At 39.7% G+C, this 24,686-nt stretch overlaps 1 long non-coding RNA gene across 2 annotated transcripts; it reads right to left on the reverse strand.

The window, feature by feature from the left end:
• Positions 1-344: 344 nt before the first annotated feature.
• On the reverse strand, positions 345-24,332 carry LOC133371136 (uncharacterized). Of its 2 annotated transcripts, none has more exons than XR_009759272.1 (3): positions 24,180-24,332; positions 15,526-15,619; positions 345-430 (listed from the first exon to the last, which is right to left on the reverse strand). It is a non-coding gene; the product is annotated as an uncharacterized LOC133371136 (long non-coding RNA). The 2 variants fall into 2 exon arrangements; XR_009759269.1 differs by lacking the exon at positions 345-430 and adding an exon at positions 15,119-15,419.
• Positions 24,333-24,686: the final 354 nt, after the last annotated feature.

Below are 24,686 nucleotides of genomic sequence, written 5' to 3' on the forward strand. Positions count from 1 at the left end.
GTGATTCTGAGTTGGTTCATACACAAGCTTACACAAGGGAGGCTTGGGCTCTCACTTAATATTAAAAAAACCAAAGTGCTTCATCAACAGGTGTGAACTAGTCCCTCTGTAGCACCATCAATCCAGCTTAATGGTGTGACATTGGAGAACATTGATCATTTCCCCTATCTCGGCAGCCATCTCTCTGTAAAAGCGGACATCGATGCTGAAATTCAACATCATCTGAGCTCTGCGAGTGCCGCATTATCCTGAATGAAGCGTAGAATGTTCGAGGATCGGGATATTCACAGGGAGACCAAAATGCTTATTTACAAAGCAATTGTACTACCAACCTTACTGTATGCCTGTGAAACATGGACTATTTATAAACGCCACTCCAAACATCTTGAAAGATTCCACCGATGTTGCCTCTGGAAAATTCTGCAAATTACTTGGGAAGACAGACAGACTAATGTTAGCATTTTGGAAGAAGCAAAGACTACCAGTGTTGAAACAATGATCCTTCAACATCAACTTCGCATGTTGTTCGAATACCTAATCACCGTCTTCCAAAGCAGCTACTTTACTCCCAACTTAAGGATGGAAAATGGAACATCGGTGGAAAGCAAAAGAGGTTTAAAGATGTTCTTAAAACGAATCTAAAAGAATGTAACATGAACATCAACAACTGGGAAGTCTTGGCCCATGAATGTCCCAAAGACCTTGTCTTGGAAGACAATCTTACTCGGCCACGAGTGATTGCCAATGACAAAAAATGATTCCCCTCACAGAGCTACAACTGCGAGAGTGGTTTAATAATCAGTCCCTTGTCCCAGAGAACTCTGGGAATTGTAGCTGGGGGAGGGGATAAGACTCTCCTGATAACTCTCAGCATCCTTCACAAACTACATTTCCCAGGATTCTCTGGGGGAAACCATGACATTTAAAATGTAGTAATAGTGGAATAAATGCATGGTATGAATGTGGCGCAGGGAAACTTTAGCAAAGTCCCTGGCCCCACAATGAAAAAGAAGAAAATTTTATTTACTTATTTATTTATTTGATTTATATTCCACACTTCCTCCCAGTAGGAACCCAGGGTGGCAAAAATATGAATTTGGGTGGGATGGATAGATAAAGGAAGATAAAGAATAAAATAGGCTGATTATTGGCATTCCAGTTGACTAACTGGCTTTCTTTTAATTAAATTAATAGTTACTTAACTGATTACAGTTTTCTAATAGTGTGAAATTTTTAATGAATGCTTATTCTGCTTAACAGTCTGGTCTCATGGATAAGCCTTGGCTGGTTCAAAGCAATGATACACTTTATCCAATGATCCATTACCACAGTACAACAACTCATAGGATTGTACCAGAAATAATACTGGAGAATATGAGAAAATGTATTAACCTATTACCCAAGTCAATAAATGTATACCTTTTGATTAAAACAACAGTCACACACAAAGGATAGCTCCAATTAAAAATTCTCACTTTTAATATTTGATTAAAGAATAAATTGATTAACATTTTTACCCATAGGGAGGGAAATCAAGTGCATGCATACTTCTGTGAATTTTATTAAATTAAAAAGAATGCCGTACTCTAAAATGCAGCATTAAATGTGTGACTTATGACAGTGTGATTTCATTCACTCAAACTAGTGAAGGGGGTGTTGCACCACTTGGAATAACCTAGCTTCTCTGTATTTTGGAGCTAACTGACAAATTGGGAGGTGGATGTCTATTTCTGAGGTGTTGATATAACTTACTAATCTAACTTGAGGCATTACCACTAACGTGTTATGATACTTTTGCTTCACAATCCATTTGGTGCAACTGGTTATTTTATATGTGGCTTACCAGCTTAGTGGTTCACTTTTTACATGTCAGTGGCTCATTGACAGAATATAGTCCTTTCATTTTAAACTCTTGTTTAAAAAAGAAAAAGAAAGTACGGCTAAAAAAAGCTGAACTGTGGCCCTCCGGATGCCCATCATTCTTCACTATTGGCCATTTTAGCTGGGACTGATGAGAACTGGAGTTCATAACATATTGTCCTCACCACCCCAATCTCTGAGTAGTGCGAAACATTCAGGGATTCATTCCTGTGCTTACCCAGGGTTTGGTTTCCTTGGAAAGAAGGAAATTTAAAATTAATGGGGCAAGTAACAAAAGGAATGTGGTGCTTGGAGTCTACTACCGACCACCCAATCAAGAAGAAGACGAGAATGTAACTTTTGAAAAGCAAATTGCCAATGTTTTGAGGAGGCATCATGTAGTAGTAATGGGAGACTTCAATTATCCCGATATCTGTTGGGAGACTAATTCTGCCAAACACGCCCCCTCCAAGAAATTTCTGACTTGTGTGGAGATAACTTTCTCCTACAGAAAATGGAGGAAGCAACCAGAGAATCAGCTATGCTGGACTTGATTCTAACCAATAGAGATGCTTTGGTGGATGAAGTGGCAGTTATAGGAACTCTGGGAGAAAGTGACCACACTATACTTGAATTCTTGATTTTAATGGAAGCAAAAGCTGAGAGTAGCCCTACCTGCACCCTGGACTTCAGGAAAGCTGATTTTAATAAACTCAGAACAATTCTAAGTACAGTAGGGCCCCACTCATATGGCAGGTTCTGTTCCAGGCCCTCACCGAAAAGCAAAAACCTCCAGAAAGTGGGGCCCTACTCAGCTGTAGCATGCAAGCTCCCCGCCTTACAGCTGATTGCACAATCAACTGTAGCATGGGGAGCTCAAGCAGCCGCATTCCAGCTGACAGGGATCAGCTGTAGCGCAAGAGCTCCCCGTGCTCCAGCTGATCACATGCTCCAGCTGACAGCGATCAGCTGTAGCACGGGGAGCATGTGTGCTCCAGCTGATCCCTGTCAGCTGTACCGTGCAATCAGCTGGAGCGCAGGGAGCTCACACACTCCAGCTGATAGCTGTCAGCTGGAGCACGCTGGCTGGAACTCCCTGTGCTACAGCTGATTGCCCTGCTGGCACCACCGTATTAGCAGAATGCTGAAAAATGGGGCGCCGACAAGCAGGGCCCTACTGTACAGTTCCATTGCAAGCCACCCTAATGAGAAAAGGAGTCCAAGATGGGTGGGAGTTTCTAAAAAAGAAAATTCTAAAAGTGCAATGGCAAGCAATTCCAACAAGGATAAAAGGGGGGAAACAGCAGAAGAAGCCAATGTGGATTCACAAAAAGCTTAGAGATGACTTGAAAACAAAAAAGGACACATATAGGAAGTGAAAAGAAGGCCAGGCCACAAAGGAAGAGTACAGGCAGGTATCACGGAATTGCAAGGATGGTATCAGGAAGGCTAAAGCTGAGAATGAGCTGAGGTTAGAGATCGTTGCTAAAAGCAACAAAAAAGCTTTCTTCAGGTATGTCCATAGTAAAAGACAGAGAAAAGAAATGGTGGCACAGCTACTCAACGAGGATAGCAAAATAACAACAGATGACAAAGAAAAAGCAGAAGTGCTCAATTCCTACTTTGGCTCAGTCTGGTCCCAAAAAAGGGTCTATGACCCGGGAAACATGAAGTAGAAGGGACAAGATTGGAGCTTGAGATTGATAGACAAATGGTCAAGGAATACCTAATCACTTTGAATGAGGTCAAATCGGCAGGGCCCAATAAACTGCATCCTAGAGTATTGAAGGAACTGGCTGAAGAATTCTCAGAACGGCTGTCTATTATATTTGTGAAATCGTGGAGGACCGGTGAAGTGCCAGATGACTGGAGGAGAGCTAATGTTGTCCCTATCTTCAAAAAGGGCAAAAAGGAGGAACCGGGAATCTACAGACCAGTCAGCCTAACATCAATCCTTGGAAAAACTCTGGAGCAGATTATAAAGCAGTCAATCTGTAAGCACATTGAAAACAATGCAGTGATTACTAGGAGCCAACATGGATTTATGAACAAATCCTGCCAAACTACTCTTATCTCATTTTTTGACCGGGTAACCTCACTTGTAGACTGTGGGAATGCTGTGGACATAATATACCTCAACTTCAGCAAAGCTTTTGACAAAGTGCCCCATGATATTCGGATTAGAAAGCTAGCTAAATGTGGGCTGGATGGAACAACTATCAGGTGGATCCACAATTGGCTCCAGAATCATACTCAAAGGGTGCTTATCAATGGTTCCTTCTCAAACTGGGCAGAAGTAACAAGTGGGGTACCACAGGGCTCAGTGCTGGGCCCAGTGCTCTTCAACATTTTTATTAACAACTTGGATGAGGAGGTACAGAGCTTATCAAATTTGCAGATGATACAAAATTGGGGGGCACAGCTAATACCGTGGAAGACAGAAACAAAATTCAAAGGGACCTTGATAGGCTGGAGCATTGGGTTGAAAACAACAGAATGAAACTCAAGAGGGATAAATGCAAAGTTCTACCCTTAGGAAAAAGAAACCAAATGTACAGTTATAAGATGGGGGATACTTGGCTCAGCAATACGACATGTGAGAAGGATCTTGGAATTGTCGTTGATCACAAGCTGAATATGAGCCAACAGTGTGATGTGGCTGCTATATTAGGCTGCATTAACAGAAGTATAGTTTCCAAATCGCAGGAAGTATTAGTTCCCCTCTATTCAGCACTGGTTAGGCCTCATCATGAGTAGTGTGTCCATTCTGGTCTCCGCACTTCAAGAAGGATGCAGACAAACTGGAACAGGATCAGAGGATTGCAACAAGGATGACCAGGGGACTGGAAACAGAGCCCTATGAGGAGAGACTGAAAGAACTGGGCATGTTTAACTTGGAGAAGAGAAGACTGAGGGGAGATATGATAGCACTCTTCAAGTACATGAAAGGTTTTCACACAGAGGAGGGCCGGGATCTCTTCTTGATCGTCCCAGAGTGCAGGACATGGAATCATGGGCTCAAGTTGCAGGAAGCCAGATTTCAAATGAACATCCAGAAAAACATCCTAACTGTTAGAGCTATACAACAATGGAACCAATTACCTGGAGAGGTAGTGGGGTCTCCGACACTGGAGGCATTCAAGAGGCAGCTGGACAGCCATCTGTCGTGAATGCTTTGATTTGGATTCCTGTATTGAGCAGGGGGTTGGACTGATGGCCTTACAGGCCCCTTCCAACTCTACTATTCTATGATTCTATAAGTTCAGCAGAAGGCCAGGCCACAAAGGAAGAGTACAGGCAGGTATCACATATATAGTTTTTATTTACACATATTCACAACCTGAGCATAAGATGGAGGGTTTCTCAGCATTAACAGTCCATGAGATCTTGCTCCCCAAGACCCATAGCTTTGGGCTCCCTGCAGACACAGAAAATAAGCAAGGCTCTCTGTCTCTTTTCAGTTCCCATTCTTTCCTCAGACTAACTCTAATACAGACACACAAACTACTTCCTTGCTGGGGGGAGGGAAAGCCTCTTTCCTGAAAAGAGTTCTTAATGGGCCACGTTGCTCCCCTAGGAGATTCTTACACTTGTTAATGGGGGCACTTTGCTGAATCCAGTAACTTATGAATAAAACTAGTCTGACGAAAAGAGCAGGTTTCTTCCTCTGCAGATCCCAAATCAGAGGCTGGCAAGGGGATTCATAGAAATCATCCATCTCATCCCCCAAATGCCATAACACCATGGAAGGTCACAGGTTAGCCACCTCTGATCTAAGGTTTATGTGGTATCACTATCAATTATCTTCTTGGCTCCTTTGAATTAAAGACTTTATTCTTACAGAGATATAAGTAGTATATAAGTAGTATGTGCACTACCACAAAGCTGTACACTAAAAATCACAAATGGATGTTTTATGGGAACCATCTGAGATCTGCATTCAGAATGAATCCTGGATAAGCACTCTCAACATAACATATGAGGAAGTGATAAACTGCATGGAAGAGTCTTTTACATGGAGTTAAAACAAGGATTTAGGGGAGAGGGCTGTTACAAGCTCACTGACGGTCAGCCCAAGGTATTTTGCTTCCCATGCCAATGGACAAGATTATTCTACCTGCACCAGCCAAAGCTCATCAACAAATTGATTCCAAGTCAGAGTCCATGCAAAGTTGGAAAATACACAAAATTATCCATGCAAAATACATATAATCTACAGCCAGCTTAATTTCAAGCCAGACAATAGACTGGCATGCATGGCTTTATTCCACTTTACATCAAAATGTCCTTGAGAAGTAAACTAGGCAAAGCAGTAATGACTTACCACGAAAGAAAGAAAAAAACAAGAGCTATTGAATCAGACTGATGTTGCTTAGGGGCCTATGCTTGTATGAATACTACACATACTTTTTTGAAATCAAAAAACGTTTCCTATATTTATAATCAGAAATAGCTGATAATAACAAAACTGGTATGGGGTAGTTTCCCCCCAGTATCTGGGAACCTCACACTTGTTTCCTAATGGGGCGGGGAGGCAGACATGCCATGGTTCTCCCCCCCCCCCAGCATCTGCTTGCTCAGGTGAGCACCTCATTCCAGCTCATCAGAGGACCAGCTCTGGTTGAGGACTGACTGATTCAAACAACAACATATATGAGGGGCCTCCAATTCAATACCTGTGGGCACAATAATACCCATTGATGGCTGTCTTGTTTTTTAAAAAAAAAAAAATTAAAAAAACATTTTGGAATTTGTTTTTTTGGGGCTGATTTTTTGAAATGGCAGGCACTTCCTTCACCTATGGAGGGCCTTTTCTAAATGTGTGTGGGTAGGCAGGTCTTCAAGTATGCTATGTGTGTGTGATTGAAAGATATGTACTTGGACAGAGATATAGAGGCATGTGTGGTGTGTGTGAGAGAAAAAAGGGAGGACAGGAAGGGGAGAGAGAAGTATGTGGTGGGTGCAGGGCTTTTTTGTAACAGTACTCAACCTTATGGAGTACCAGCTACTCTATTTTTGCTGCCCATGCCAGACATTTTGTACTAGCACCCATGGTACTTTTATCATGGTATGAGTACCAACACCTCATCTTTCACAAAAAAAAAAACACTGGGTCTGTGTGTGTAAGAGAGGGGAGATGTATGTGTGTGGTCTGTATGTGTGATCTGTGTGACTAAAGGAGATATGAATGTGTGGCTGTGTATATGTGAAGTGTATGAGGGTGCGTGTGAAAGAGATGCATGTAGGGTTGCCAGGTCAAAAGCATTCCAAACCCTGAGATATCGGGGCAGTCCCTAATGATGTCATGGGGATGGTCCCTAATTATGTCATATAGGCAGACCCAAGTGATGTCATTAAGCATGATACATTAAGCATCAACCACAGTTGCTTGGTGCATACAAGTCAAAAGCATTTCTCTGATTGGAAATTAAGCCAGAAATCTTAATTAAAAGATGGAGCCTGGGTAGGAAACATTTGATCTAGCCTACTTGCTTCTGGCAAGAAGGGTTTAAGTGCCCTCAGGCTAGGCCAATCACCAGAAGGCCATTGTAGGAAGAAAGGATCCTAGAGTTGTGGAGATGTTAGATGGGAGCACTCAGGAATAAAGATGGATGCCCCTGAAGGCTGACATTCTAAACACACTTACTAAGGAACTAAACCCCATGGAACTCAATAGGACTTACTTCTGAGTAGATATAGTTTGGATTGTGCTGTTGGTAAAGCTTGACTAGGGATCCTCTGCAAAGATATCCATATCCAGGCAGTGTTGGCAACCCCTGCCTGGAATGCCCTGCCTGTACCTTTTAACATGGCTGCTCCAAACTTCTTTACAGATTCAAAAAGAGATCTAAAAATGAGTAAGAGTAAGAAGATTCTTCACCTTTTTCTGTCTACCCTGTGGGTTGCTATAAACTCACTTTGACAGCCAACCCAATTCCAGTGAATAATAATTGACAAAGAGAAAACACACATGGTTTGGTCTACCTTCATAGGCAGCAGCTTAGGAACAGCAATTGCAGCCACACTTCCCAATATGTGAATTCTCTTACCACTATTGGGCAAGAAACAACCGTCACGCAAACAACAAGGTGCATCATCAGTGGGTTTAAGCTGGTTGAGCTGAGTGCATGGAACCACTGTTGTTGCTTCTATGGATGTAAGGAAGTGAAGTTAAAGGTAAATGAAAAAGACAGTGATGATTTCCTAAATGCAATAACATACCAACCACAACAAGATTCCTATGAGTAAGGCAGAAAACTCAGCATCCCACAACCAGTCAGGATTCCTAACCAAAAACCAAAACTAAAAAAATCCTGGCAGCCAGTCAGCCAAGGTCACAGAAATCCCCATGCAGCATAACCTGACCCGGGGGCTGCAGTTAGTGCAGAATGCTGTGGCACGATTACTGACATGAGTGAGATCCTATCAGCACATAATACCTCTGCTCTGAAATCTGCATTGGTTTGCTGATTTGCTATCAGGCCAAGTTCAAGGCGTGCTTTCCATGTTAGGGGTGCCATTTAGTACTTGTTCTGCTCTTGTAAGAAATCAGTCCTTTAGTATGGTAGTACCTATGCTTTGGAACTCCTTGCCTATTGACATTAGGCAGATGCCTTCATTGTACTCTTTTCTGCACCTGCTAAAAACATGTTTGTTTAGCCTACCCAGGCATGTAGAAGGTATTGGGGTTTTTATCTGTTTTAATTCATTGTTGGTTTTTTTGTTTTGAATATTTTTAAATACCTATCTTTAACTGGTTTTGCCAATAAAGTTGTTGTTTTAATTCATTCTGTAAACTGCTTTGAGATTTTTTACAATAAAGCAGTATATAAATGTTGTAAATAAAATACATAAATAAATTTCAGAGTCACTGTGGCCCTTGGGTCTCTTTCCATATTTAGGAACAAAGGAAGATTCCTTATACCATCTCAGTCTGCCTTAATGACTCAGGCCATTTGGTACCATCTAGCTCAGTATTGATGACATGGACTAGCATTGGCTTTCCAGGATTCCAGGCAATAGTCTTTTCCAGAAATTGAATTTTGGACCTTTGCATGCAAAGCATATGCCCTACCACTGAGCTACAACCCTTCCCCTGCTTAAAAAAGTATCTTTTTAAATTGTTCTTTTCAAGTCACTAAAGAATACACAACGTACCTAGGGCATATCCACACCATTCATTTAAAGCACATTCAACACACATCCGAAGCACATGAATCACACCACAGTCTCCTGGGAACTGTAGTTAGTTAAGGGTAATGGGAACAATAACTGTGAGGGGAAACTACACTTCCCAGGATTCTTTAGGGGAAGGTCTGTCCTTTAAATGAAAGTTGGATGTGTTTTAAATGTATTGTGTGGATCTACTTAATAAACTTTGCCTGCATGTAAACTGTTTTAATTTTTTTTTAAATGAAAATGAGCTATAACGTTTACTGGGTGACCATGGGCTACTCACCATCTCTCAGCCTAATCTGCCCGTCAGGATGAAAACAACAGAGGGAAACCATGACAACCCCAGGGAAGAAGGGCACACATAAAATGTAAAGGAAATAATGTACAGCCATAGTGTGAAACAGATACTTATTGAGACATAGTATGAAGAAATATTTATATAAGTATGACTGTCAAATATGTTCATTATTTACACAACCTGTAAAGATATTTATAGTGCAATCCTATGCATTTTTCCTTAGAAGCAAGTCCCAATGTATTCAATGGGGCTTACTCAAACAGGGATGCATGCTCAGAACTGAAACCTCAAGTGATAAGGAACTTCACTCACCCAATCCAAAATTCAGAATCATGCCTCTTTAAGCTGTTTTGTAACTGTTTATACTTGTTTTTATGGTTATTGGATTTTAAAGGAATTTATTTTTTATTGTGATCTGCTTTGGCTTCCAGTCAGCAACCCTACCTCACAGGGTTGTTGGAAAGACTCCATATATACACACACACACACTGGAGATGTAAAAATACATACACCCATATAATATTTTATTGTCAAAATCAGTTGGTCATTGTAGAACTTTTTTAAAAAATAAAATAAAATCAGTATTAGTTTCCTACATAATAAAAGCAGCAGTACCTATGTAAGCCCTGCCTGATTTCTTAAAAATAGGATTGAAGAGGGAGAGAAAGATTTACAACACAAACACAATTCTTTGCTATGTTCACTCAAAAGTCCAATTAATTTACAGCACAATCCTAACCATGTCTACTCAAAAGTAAGTCCTATTGAATTCAACGGGGTTTACTCCAGATATATGGGATTAGAATTGCAGCTTTACTCCCAGAAAAGTGAGTATTGGATTAAAGCTTCACATTGGGAAAGTTTTCAAAAAATTGCTCTCTTCAACAGCCCAGGAAAATTTAAATTTGTTTGACTCCTGCACACAAGAGAGAAAAAGACTGAAAGCTATATATTTACTCAGTTTATGACATTTTCAGATAAGCAGGAAAAAACAACAGTTTTCTGGCCTTGTGATGGGGTCTAGCTACTGCCTTGTCATTCACAACCCTGATTTCACTTACTGGCTACAAACCTGAAAGGGTGGGGTTAGAGCACCCAGCTATGAGCTCATTTAACAGAAGTTGGGGGGGCAGCTAACGTTTTGGTGTATATCTCTTGAACCAAATCACCTTAAGAAACTTAATTCTTTTTTTAAAAAATCAAAGCTGAAAGTCTGGAGATTAAGGTGACTCACCTGGAGACTCGGAGAGGACCCCAGAAATCTGGAGTCTCTGGGCAAATTCCAGAGATGTGGCAACCCAAAATGCATGTGCTTCTGTGATCTATATGTATGCAGGGTGTGTGTGCAGGGTGTGTTTTTGTGTGTGTGAGAGAGATTTTTCCTGGTATTAGGGAATGCTCCCTGTTTTTATTAGACAGCAACAGCATTGTTGTTTGTGTGTATAGGTTAGGGGTCAATACTGTGTGATCTCCACAGTCAGGATCAACAGGACATAGATGACTTTTCATGGCAAACATAAGGTGGAGTGGGGGGAAGAGAAAGAAGCAATGACTGTACTTGCTCTCTTTTTTAATTCTGCCATGCCTCATGGCAACCATTTTGCGACAGGAGCCTACAGTACTTTCTCAAAATTCAAAAGGTACCCGCTAGTTCAAAAAGGTTGATGACCCCTGCTTTATACATCACCACTGGGTATCTTAATTTTTTTAGTGAATGGAAATGGTGATCAAACAGCAACAGAATATATGACTGAGCAAGTCCAAAGAGCTGTGATTTCCCACCCACCTCAAAAAATCTGGCATTTCATCTCAAGGTATTCTGCATATACTTATTTGCTATGACTGGTACTTTCCCCAATGCAATTATTATTTAAAAAAATAATAATAACAAAATATTGTAAAAGGATTGCATTATAAACACCAGAAACATAACACCTCCCCAGATTACTTATGCACTATGAATTCTGATATGATTGGACTCTAGCATTTTAGATGAAGGGTGTAGTAAAACTCAGTTTGAGTATTTCTCCCTGTGTTTTCAAGGAATAATCAGATTCTAAGATTATTGTGAATTAGCTAGATCAATAAGAGATGTCACTAATGTTCATCTACCCTATTCAGAATGCAAATTTGTCAAAGCCATAACGTTTGGCTAAATTATTGTTTTATTTTAGTAAGAAAATTTATAAACTGCTTGTTCAAACAAAAAAATCTCCAATCGTACAATTATATATAAAAAATGACAAAAACTACATAAACCAATTAAAAACAAGTACACATAAAACCATAATTAAAGACAAAGATAAATATTAATAAAACATGTAAAACAAATGAAACTAGATGATGTGTCTGGATAGGCTTGCTGAACAAAAAGGTTTTCAGCAGCTGTCTAAAACAGTGAAGTCACCTGCTTAATGTCAATAGGCAGGGAGTTCCAGAGTATAGCTGCTGTCACACTAAAAGAATGGTTATGAGTTGTGTGTCATCTCCCCCAGCTCTTTTCAATCTTTCATTGGACAGACCACCTGACCAAGCAGCATTTTGTTAGGGGTGGATGAACCTGTCTATTTCTATCCCATGTTACTTCACTGTTTTTTAATCCAAGTCATTCCATTTCTGCATTTATCTGCAAGGTTTTTTTTTAAAAAAAATGCATATTTAAATACATATTTTAATATTGATTTAAATGCACATTTTCTCTCAAAATGCATGTTCACATGACCGCCTTCTCTCAAAATATGTTTTTAAAATGTGTATGTTTGATAAGTTTAAATGCCAAGAACTGTGATGCAACATTTGGATATGTACAGTATCTGATAGATAGTTAAATTCCAGTCCACACTTTATTTATTACATATCATCATCATCATCATCATCAAGCTTTATTGCCTAGCCACGGGCCATTGCAACATACATAAACAGACGATCAAGACATACTTTAAAAACAATAAATAAATATAAGAACATACAACAATACAACTCAAGTTGGTTATCTTTAAACCCCTCTAGGAAGTACTCGACAATTTTTCTGACTGCTTTGCCTGTATCTTTTGTGCCGCAAGGGCAAAAAGGGCAACCCTATGGGTAACCGAGAAGTCCTTAGCTGCTAAGAGGAAGGCTATGGTGTCCTGCAAAGGCCTCCCTTGTGGCAATGACAGCCAACCGCTCAAAAATTTGGTCCATGGATGGGAGTATAAAGGCATTCTAACAGATAGTGGGGTAAATCCTCAGCCACCCCAGAGCCACAAATGCAGAGTCACTGATTCCACGGAACCTGTTTATAACATCCAGCCATCACGGCATGTGGCATTGTCTGGAACCGCAATGTGGTAAAAGCCTGCCTAAGATTAGGTGACATAGGATAGGCCAAATAGGTTGTCCATTGATGGTCCTGTTTTATTAACCCAAACCATCTAGAGAATTTGGAATTTATTATAACCAATCTATCTAACCAGCCGCAGTGCCCAAAAATTACTTGTTTCAGCCGTACTTTGTCCTGTACGACTGGGTCAAGTGGAGAGATATGATAAGAATGGTATAATTCAGTTATTCTGTCACGCCAGAATTTATCCATAAAGCCTGAGTTACAACATGCTTTCAGCAATGGTTTAGATTGGGGATTTTCCAATGATTCCCAAAATTTAAGCAGGGCGCAATGAATATGGGCCCTGATTGGGGCAACACCTAGCTCAGCACGGACTAATGCCGCTGGGGTACCAATAGGCAAATGCAGAAGTTTTCTCAAGAGTGAGAAGCAACGGGCTCTCCCATCCCCAGACTGGGGCACCATATAAAATCTGTGAGAGAACTTTACTTTCATAAATTTTCAGCGCAGGGGGGATAAGGTTGCCTCCTGTTGTCCTGTAAAAGCTCAATAAAGCTCCACGTGCTCTAAGTGTGGCAGCTTTAGAGTGGGCAATATGTTTTTTCCATGAGAGGTTATCCTGAAAAAGAATACCCAGGTATTTTAAAAAGTGGCATTGCTCGATTGGGTGTCCATCCATTGACCAGGAAAAATTGCAGCGCCTCTTGCCGAAAACCATAACTTTTGTTTTGGAATAATTGATTTGCAGTTTTTCTTTTGTACAATAGGCTCTGCATTTCGTGAGTAATCTCCTTAAGCCATTGTGCATCATGGAGAGTAAGATCATATCATCTGCATATAAGAGTATCGGGACCTTCCTTTTCCCTAATGCAGGGGGAAGAAATTCAGGGCCCGTCAGTTCAGTGACTATATTATTCAAATATAAATTAAAAAGAATAGGGGCCAACAAACATCCCTGCTTTACTCCCTTGTTAACAGCAATAGGATCTGTTAAGGAGCCTGAATTTCCCACCCTAACTCTTGCATTGTTATCAGTATGCAATTCTCTAATGAGGAATAAGAGTCGTCTATCAATGTTGGCTTTACCTAATTTGTCCCACAGCATTGATCTATCAATAGAGTCAAAAGCCGCCGTCAAATCTATAAATGCAGTGTAGAGATGTTTCATTGGGTCTAGCATGCATTGTCTTGCAATGAGATAAAGAGTTATGCAGTGATCTATAGTGCATTGCCCTTTCAGAAAGCCCACTTTTTCAGGGAAGATGATTTGATTTGTGGCTTCCCATTCTTCCATTTTCAATAGAAGATATTTAGAATATAACTTAGCACCTGTGTCAAGGAGACTAATAGGCCGATAATTACTTGGATCTTGCCTCTCTCCCGATTTATTACATATATATCCTGTCCTTCCTCCCAAAAGAAGCCCAGTCCAAGGGGTGAAGATTAAGTCATTTCCAATGACTGAATTCCTTTATCATTAGTCCATTTTGGTTTGTTTGGTATCTTCTTTCTATTTGGGCCAATTTTCACAATTATTTATTGTAAATATTTTTTGTCACTGCTATCCCTGGGAGTAAGCCCCATTGAATTCAATGGGATTTACTTCTGGGTAAATATGGTTAGTTTTGTAGCCATAGATGGCTTTCTGATGGGCCATGAGCCACTTCATTAACTTTGTCTTTAAGGTGTCACAAGGTACTTTGTTGGGTTTGCTGCAGAAGACTAACAGGACTACCCCTCTGGAAATTCATTAACTTTGAAAGGGATCACAGAGACAAGGTAACTGATCTGTAAATATCTGTTGATGGCTGAGATATCCATGTTTGTTGTGTGCTGCATAAAAGAAACTATGTTAAAATATGTATATTTTGGCATCTGCGGATGATGGAAATGAAACACAGACTTGTGCAAAATAAACCGATTGCAGTGAAACAGAAGATCCCGGATGCATGTGTGAATTAATATTGGAATAGATTGAGGCACGTTTGTACATCCCTACTCCCAAATAAGCATCTATAGGATTGCAGCCTTAAACACTCATTAGAAGAGGCAAACCATCCACCATTACTTTTTTTAACCATCCTGACTTTGTGACCAAATGAGCAGTTATACTTAGGACTAGGATGAAAAAGTTTTTTTTTTTAATGTTGTTAGTGGTGGAAGCTGCCCTCCCTTTTAGAAATCCTTTGTGCATCACTGATGAAAGTGTCCACCCGCTCACAAATCATTGCTTTAAGCAGGTCTTGGTATCAGTTCAGGAAGCTTTACCTTTGCTTTAAAGCAGCTTTGCCAGTGCTGACTGGCAATGTTACACAGTATTGTCAGTGACATCATTATGTTCAATATGTTCCCTAACAAAGGGAAGGAAGTGGTGCTAAAGCAGCAGTACATGGACACAGCAATGCCAACAGACAACCACAAAGTGAGGCATTAAGCCATGCAAAAACTTTGTCCTGAAACTATTTATTGTATTTCTGTTTGTTTGTTTGTTTAGTTATTAACACATGTATATCTGTCGTTCAATACAAAACTGTCACAGTGGCAAACAAATATAAAATTAAAACAATAATAAAACATTAACAGGGGCGGGGAATCTCCAGTCAAGTGCAGCACTCCAGGCCTCTTTATCTGCTCCCAGGGACTCTTTAAGGCGACATATCTTCCTCAGCCACATCCTCTCTACTCAGGCCACACTCCTCATGGGCCCTTCTTTGCACCCTCATTGAGTGTTCTTGCCTAGCTAGCATTCTTATTAAGCTCCTTGCTTGCACGGATAAATGGACAGAGGATAGAAGAAGGTAAGTTAGTGTGTGTAGAAACTACCCTACTGTACAAAGATAAATTTTGTGTTTATTGCTGTGCTTACTTTTGCCTCTGGCTCCTTCCACCACTAGCATGTGTTCCCCAGAATGTTGTCCAGAAGGGAATGTGGCTCTCTGGCTGAAAATGGCTCCCCATTCCTGAAACACAACAATAAATTAGAACACAATTTAAACAGTTTCATTAAGACAACACTGTTCATACTTCAACAAGAACTAAAATAAATCTAAAAGCCATTAAATGACCAGGAAAACAAAGCCTTTTTAAACCTAGAACCCCAAAGAAGTCAGAGTTAGCAGATTAACTGGTAAGTCAGTAAAGGGAGAGAATTCCAAGGTTGGCACTCCCAACATGTGTCCTCCCCTTGGTAGCCACAAATCTCACCTCAGAATGTGGATCTATAGAGAGATGGATCTCACTGTTATATATGGCACCTTTTTAGAAACAAGCTTTTGGGTTGACTTCTAGTCATGAAAGCCTGTGCATGATTAAGCTATTTGATTACCATAGATCTGCCTTCTCTGTAAGTGTTCTTCACGCCACTTGTTTTTGCATCTATATGTTATTTGATCACCAAATAAAGTTAGCCTAAAGCTGGAACTAGGCATCATGCCAAATGAAAGGTAACCACCGAAAACACAGTGCACCGAAAACACATTATGTTATTATGCAAAGAGTTTTCCCATATATGCAAGTATGAGCCAACGAAGAAGAGCTGGGTTAATGTTGCATCACACATATTGATCCCTAGTTGTTAAGGCAGAAAGAGTAGACAGAGGGTTGTTTTCAGTGGCATCCCTGTATCAGCTATAACATATGGTACCATCCTGAGACCCAAGGCCACTGGCAAACTGGTAGAAAGGGTCCATTTCTATTGGGCCCAGGGGCTAGCAAGGAACACAGACTCTTACTTCTTTTTTTAAAGAAAGCTATGTTTCTAAGTGCTCTGGAAACAAAGTTACACACTAAAATGTGAACTGCCCCCTCCTGCAATTTCTGTGAAATGAGCTGGCCAGCTGCTCCAATCCCCATCCTTTCAGGTTTTTAGCCAATAAGTGAAGTCAGAGTTGTGATTGACAAGGGATTTGTTGAACACCAGGCAATAGCTAAAACCCTTGCAAGTGCTGAAAAGAGCTGCCTATTGCATGTCTCTGGTTATTGGTTAATGGTGTGTGTGTGCACATCATGTCAGTTGAGTAAGCTTGTAGCTTTCAGGAGCAGCACATGTGCTTGCCTGCACACTTTTTACTCTCTGTGCACATCCAGCATGAGGTCCGTGCTTCTTTGATCTTCAGGACAACACAGCAGGATCTTGGTAGGCATGCACAGTATACAATTTCAGTGATGACATTAGAAGTGTACATGCAGGTTTTTAAAATTATTTGCAAAAACAGAGTATTATACATTTTATCTATCAAATAATTTTTGAACAGAAAGCAGCTTATGATGTTATTATAATGTGTTACAGTTTTCTAAACATAAGGTGTTGTCATGAATCCTGTGAAGGACTCCTGGTGGGGTGATCAGGAGGAGTAGGAGGAATGGGGCCCTGGGGAGGGGCCCAGTGAACTGCAGTAGGAGGGAGCTGAAATAGAAGGCTTCAGCAGTTTAGATGATAACAATGCTGCCCTATAGTTCCAGCTACAACTGAAGAAACATTGAGCCAGCCCCTGTCCCAGCTGTCAGCCCTGCTGTGCTGCCTGAGCCACCACTTGTACCTCTTCCTAAGGAGGAGGAATCAGAGGCTCAACCAGAGGTAGGTAGAATCTAAAGTGCCACCACTGCTGTCACGAAGGACGTGCTGGCTGATACACAGGCACCAGCAAATAGTCTAATTGTTGCAACAATGTCTTAGCTTGAGTAGACATGCCTAGTATGCTATGTAGAGACACAGAATCCTGTATAGTCTGGAAACTGATCTGTGAAATGCTATAAGGTGAGATTTCCCATTAAACATAAAGGAGAAAAACATACCAGTGGATCTGAGTCTGAACCCAACGGGGTTGGCCAAGACAGAAGTCATACAAGTTTAAATTTTCCTGGGCTGCTGAACAGGGCAGTTTATTTGTCTAATTCATAACCTGTTTTGAAAACTTTCCCAGTATGAAGCTTTAATCCTATGCTCACTTTTCTGGGAGTAAATCTGCAATCCCACATACCTCAGAGAAAATCCCATTAAGTTCAATACAACTTACTTTTGAGTAGACATTGTTAGGACTGTGCTGTAAATCAGTGGGATTTTTGAGTAGATATAGCATAGGATTGTGTTATTCATACTTCTCTCAACTCATCTACCCCCTATACCTGTTTTCTAAGGCAATTAGGCAGGGCTTATTTTGGTGTCACTGCTGTTATTTGGCAGGAAACTAATACTGATTTTTTTAAAAAAAATGTTCTGCAATGACCAACTGATTTTGACAACATACTATTATGTAGGGTGTGTGTGTTTTTACATCTCCAGTGTGTGTTATGGAGTCTTTCCAACAACCCTGTGAGGTAGGTTAGGCTGAGAATGGGTTCAGTCAACCTACACATGCTCTCACTCTCTCTCTCTGTGTGTGTGTGTGTGTTAGCAAGCTGTTATTGTTTTTGGTAATTTGCTGTAAAATATCAGGAGTGTGGAATGTTGCAGTTAAAGCAATGGGGAGGGTCTGTCTTTGTGCATGTTTTTCCCCCTCACTGCATGGTTTGTGAATACGACATGATATCTTTGCCCCTTGCTTTTTTTCCTGGGTCCTCCCTCCCCATTCTATCTTTGCAACAACCCTGTGAGGTAACTTAGGCTGAGAGTTAGTTCAATCAAGTTGTACATGCTTAAGACTGTGTGTGTTGGCTTGTTTGGGTAATGTGATATAAAATATTGGGAGTGTGGAATGTTACAGTTAAAACACTGGGGAGGGTCTGTCTTTGTGCATGCTTTTCCACCTCACTGCATGGTTTGTGAATATGACATGATATATTTGCCCCTCACTTTTCTTCCTGGGTCCTCCCTTCCCATTTTATCTTTGCAATAACTCTGTGAGGTTAGGCTGAGAGTTGGTTCAGTCAAAATGCACAAGTTTTTTAGCTGCTCCTATCTTTTTAATGTTAATGTATACATAATTTAAAATTATACGATTATGGTTTTTGAACTATTATAACTGTTGTAAAATTCCTTGTGAGGGCAGAAACTCTGACAGGCAGGTTAAAATTCTGTTAAATAAATACCCTTTAAATCAAGACTATGGATTCAAAATAAGTGTTCATATTGGTAATACATGTACATAAGCAGTGGTTCTTGCCAATAGATTGCTGGGAGGTGGGGGAATGTAGGAGGCCCAATCTATATACATACAGTGTACCGAACCCAGGAATCATGTTGGCATGCCTTCTGAGACCTATATTTGTTAATGAAGCCTGTTCATAACTGTTCAGATCCTGAAATGTCCAAAGCCACAACCCTAAATTTGCAAACTTGGAATGAATTGATGTCAATTTGACTTATTTCATAGTAAAATGATTTTAGGATCAAGCTTCAGAAGGAAGTAAAAGCATTCCTGTTTCTACACAAAACATTCATTTTGGTCTGTTTTTTTTTTTAATCTTAAAAATGAGTCCATAGTCTCCTGTATACCCACACTAGCTAGATTTAGAACACCTTGGACTTTCTATAATTCAGAATGGACTTTCTTTTAGAACTTAGTGGATCACAAGAAGACATCCCACCTTATGTCTATTCAAGCATTCACACTGGCATATTCAAAAGAACAAATTAGCTGTATAGGATTTAAATTATTTTAACATGACCGAAGGCTTAAATTTGGTGCATTCCTTGTTGTACCAAAGTATTTGGCATGAGGAAGAAGATATTCTGACAACTCCGTCAAGCTTGGGTGATCAGTATATGTTTAAATCATCCTTGTTAAGATTTGTTAAAGCCAAGAATAAGAGAAAGCAGTAATATAGAGATCCTGTCCAGCTGTTACCTGCTCAAAAAGACATTGGAAGTTATGCTGTGTAGTTTTTACAGGCATATTTAAAAGCTCAGTGGTCAAACTTTTCAAAATAGGAAATAAAGAGAAACTCATAGCAATTTTTTTTCAAGGCAAGCTGTTCAAAATCTCCAGAGAACATATAACTTGACTCTTTAAAACAAAAGGAGCTATTGGGATTTCTGTATTTTAAGTTTCATCAGCATTTCAGCAAATGCTAAGGAAAAAGACATTTACTATGTGTGTTTGCTCAGAAATAAGTCTTACTGTGTTCAGTAACACTTGTTCCCAGGTAAGTGTGAATATGATTGCAGTATTCATGTTTTTGAGTCCTCTTGTACATGTTCTGTTGTATCTTTTATTTGTTTTACATCACTTCTTGTTGATTTATGTAGCATTGAATTACAGAGTTTTGATTATACCAGATGAATTATAGGATTATGAGTCATAACTGCCTTGCTTCTCCTTTAATCCCACATTCCCACTGCATAGATTCCATTCCCCTCTACATCTGTTGAGTTCTAGTAGCCAATGTGTGGGAGAATGCAAAATGCAATTTTCATGTCCTTATGATGTTCGGCTGAAAAATCTCCTGTTTAACAATCAAGTGCAGCAGATATTCAACAAAAAGGCAAAACTGTAGAGTTGGATTTTTGTTTTATATATTTATCACATTTGGACCACAGGTTTGTGGACTTCTATTGCAGGGATTGGCAGTATGGCATCTGCAGGTGCCAGTGTGCCCACCAGTACCTCAAAAATTGACTGTGTATGAGAGACCATTTGCACTCTTCCTTTTCAGTTCCTATTTACACTTACTCATTGAATCATAGAATAGTAGATGGATCCATTCCTTCGATGGATCCCATTCCCATCCCAGTGTCCCTAGACATAGGAACACAGGCAATAATGTAGTATGTGCCCCAGGGGCACAAGAAAGCCAGAGGAACAGACCAGAACAGGCATCTTTAGTGTGCAATGAAGGTAAAATAAATGCTGGGGGTCTGGAGATTGTAGCACTTGGCCTACAAAGGGGGCAATATGTTTGGGAGCTGAGCATATTGGATGGTAAGGTAAGCTTTGGAAGCTTAGGTGCCTCATGTGAGATGGTTGTCAAGACATTACAGCATATGTGGAGAAGAAGGTTACTGAAAACTTTTACTGGACCAAACAGAAGTAACATGTTGTATAACTTGCCATGGCATAGCCTTGCCACTATGGTCCATATATTGGTAGCCTCATAATTAGACTACTTAATGCATTGTATATGAGGATACCTTTGTGCTTGTTTTGGAAGCTACAGCAGTGTGAAATGCAGCTGCTAGGGCACTTTACATGCATTATACCTGTACTTATTTATTTATTGCAGTTGTATACCGCCCCATAGCTGAAGCTCTCTGGGCGGTTTACAGCAATCAAAAACATTAAAACAAATATACAATTTAAAACACATATTTTAAAAACAATTTAAAACACAATTTTAAAATTTAAAACAGAATAAAAACAATTTAAAACACATGCTAAAAGATCTGTATTGAAAGATCTGCACTAGCTGCCTATAGTTGCTGAGTCAAGTTCAAGGTTCTGTTCCTGACACTGAAAGCCCTGAACAACTTGGGACCAGGATACCTCACCTGGTACAAACCAAGCCAATCTTTATGATCTTCCAATAAGATCTTCTACTTGGTGACAACATGGAGGCGGGGCTTCTCAGCAGTATCGCCCATTCTCTGGAACCCTCACATAATCATGCGGCAAAGATAGTAATTACCTTCAAACACTTCTGAATACCTCTTACCATGAAAACCCTATGAACAGAGTAACACACTAACTGACCAAGATGAAATAAAAGGAAGATGGAAGCAATACACTGAAGAACTAAATAACACAGATGCAAGGATGACAGATTCATTCACAGAGGAACCATATGATGAAGAACAAGAAATTTTAGAATGTGAGGTGAAAGCTGCTCTTAAAACACTTGGAAGAAACAAATCACCAGGAACAGATGGCGTACTAATAGAGTTGCTACAAGCTACTGCGACTGAATTTGTCCAAATTTTGACAGAAATTTGTCAAATATGGAAAATTAAACAATGGCCCACAGACTGGAAGCGTTCAATATACTTCCCAATTCCAAAGAAATGGGATCCCTGGGAATGCAGTAATTATCGAACTATTGCCTTAATATCCCATGCAAGTAAAGTAATGCTCAAGATTCTACAACACAGACTCTTACCATATATGGAGTGAGAAATACCAGAAATCCAAGCTGGATTTAGAAAGGGAAGAGGTTCCAGAGATCATATCGCAAACATACGTTGGAGAATGGAATGGACCAAGGAATTTCAGAAGAAAATCACCCTGTGTTTATAGATTACAGGAAAACCTTTGATTGTGTAGATCATTAAAAACTATGGAATGCTTTAAAAGAAATGCGGGTCCCACAAGGCAGGGGTGTATTTTATCACCCTATTTGTTTAATCTATACGCAGAACATATCATACGGAAAGCGGGATTGGACAAAGATGAAAGAGGTGTGAAAATTGGAGGAAGAAATATCAATAATTTATGATATGCAGACAATACCATACTACTAGCAGAAACCAGTAATGTTTTGAAATGAATGCTGATGAAAGTTAAAGAGGAAAGCACAAAAGCAGGACTACAGCTGCACGTCAGAAAGTCTAAAGTAATGACAACAGAAGATTTATGTAACTTTAAAGTTGACAATGAGGACATTGAACTTGTCAAGGATTATCAATACCTCAGCACAGTCATTAACCAAAATGGAAACAATAGCCAAGAAATTAGAAGAAGGCTAGGACTGGGGAGGGCAGCTATGAGAGAACTAGAAAAGGTCCTCAAATACGAAGATGTATCGCTGAACACTAAAGTCAGGATCATTCAGACCATGGTATTCCTAATCTCTATGTATAGATGTGAAAGTTGGACAGTGAAAAAAGTGGATAAGAGAAAAATCAACTCATTTGAAATGTGGTGGTGGAGGAGAGCTATGTGCATACCATGAACTGCAAAAAAGACAAATAATTGGGTGTTAGAACAAATTAAACCAGAACTATCACTAGAAGCTAAAATGATGAAACTGAGGTTATCATACTTTGGACATGAGAAGACGTGATTCACTAGAAAAGACAATAATGGGGGGGGGAACAGAAGGGAGTAGAAAAAGAGGAAGACCAAACAAGAGATGAATTGATTCTATAAAGGAAGCCACAGACCTGAACTTACAAGATCTGAACAGGGTGGTTCACGACAGATGCTATTGCAGGTCGCTGATCATAGGGTCACCATAAGTCAAAATCGACTTGAAGGCACATAACAACAACAAACCTCTTAAAAACTGATATTTTAATTTTAATTAGTTTTAATTTTTGTTTTGTACACTGCTCATTTTTCTTTGTGATGTGCTTCTGAGTTTTTATATTGTTTTATCCAGTTTTTAAGGTAATTTTATTGAAGTTGAAGTCCAGCATCATCTGAAGGGAACAGATTAACTATCCCTGATTTAAGATATGAAAGGGCACAGTAAGTGTAAACCCCCAAACAGTACTGACAGCATATGCATGGACATACAGTGGTTACTGTGTCATTAACTAGGTGAGGGAGCCAGATCTGGCCAAGCTTTGAATAGAGCACACTTGTGTCTTCATTGCATTTGGCACCCCAAGTGAATAGGAATTATCTGGACATGTCAAAGACAGGTGTGAGGACATTGCACAGGCTTGTCTTTACACAGCTATAATGGCATTACAAAGCCAAGCAGTTACAAGCTGTCACCCTACTGACTAACATTAAATATTTGGCTGGTAGAATAAGTCATATCTTATTCTTAATTCAGTAGTAAATTATTGCATCAAATGTGTACAGTGTGGGAGTGCAAAATGCACACAGTGCAAAAGTTTCATTCTATCACTTTGATTTCCTGAAAAATAGATAAAAAATGTCAGGTGTGAAATCCTCATTCCATCACAAGTACAAGGCCTGTTGCCTAAATAAGCAAATATAATATCCCAGTGTGCATCATTATCACATCAAAAACTATACTTAAACATTCAAAAAGTCTATCTTTTATAATTTCTTCAAACCAGGCCATAATTTGCTTAGCTATATTTTGAAACCACTAGTGTTGTGTCAGTGTCTGGCAAGGATTTTAAATGGATGCTCCACAGCATTTTATGAATAGCTTGAAGAGGTTGCCCCAGCTTAATAAAACACAGTGTTTTTTAATGGACTGCAGTGAGTCATCAGGTCTAGATCAGCTGTCTCTTACTGTTTAAGAGAAGGATGTCATTTTGTTTTATTGCCTCTGACTGATTATGTCTGACTACTATGCAAGGATTCTGAACCAAACCTGAGGTCTCCATCTTTGCTCCTGTAATAAAAGAGGCATTTCCCTCTAGTTCTAAAATGCCTCATTCCACTGGTACTGAAAATGCAATCTAAGAAGTATTTTTATATGGCCTAAGAATAGCATGTCCTAAAGCAGCCTACAAGTGAGAGGGAGAGGGAGAGGGAGAGACTTTGGAAATAGTCAATTACACCCTTTATATTGTTGCAAAATGCATTGTGCAAATACCATTTATTGGTTAAAAGGGCACAGTAAAGAGCAAATGGTTTTACCATTATTGGTAAAAAGGCAGAATAAAGGTGGAAAGAAACAAATGATAAAGATATGCAGGATTTCAATTTTTCAGTCTGGATTTACCTTTCTTTTAGTGCCATCCTTGCTTTCTCAGTTACTGTGGTACATCATTTCTCATCTGCAAAATGCATCCTTTGTACAGGACAATGGCTGAAGTTGACAAATATTTTCTAAGATGTCACATGTAATAACACAGCTCCTTGTAATGTCTTTTCTTGTTGTTGTTGAGTACAGTGGCAACAGGTGTTAATGTGGTATAAATGAGCATGTCAGATTTCTCACACCTGTGTTGAAAATTGTTAGTAAAGCTTGCTTGAGCTTGACATGCTAGCTGACCTCTACCTGTCTCTCTTAGTTACATCAAGCATGGTTGAATCTGTATTGAAGTTTCTCTCTTTGTTGCATGTGTGTGTATGTGTGTGTGTGTGTGTATGTAATACTTATGTAGCATTTACAGAGTACTTTTTGAGTGTTCAGAATAGTGCCAGTTGAGAGTGGATGTGTGCAAAACAGTCTGCAAAAACAAAACACACCCTACCTTCCACTCTTTCATACATTTCCCCCACTTGT

This window comes from Rhineura floridana, chromosome 1 (assembly GCF_030035675.1).
Source record: "Rhineura floridana isolate rRhiFlo1 chromosome 1, rRhiFlo1.hap2, whole genome shotgun sequence".
In the NCBI taxonomy this organism is placed as follows: Eukaryota; Metazoa; Chordata; class Lepidosauria; order Squamata; family Rhineuridae; genus Rhineura; species Rhineura floridana.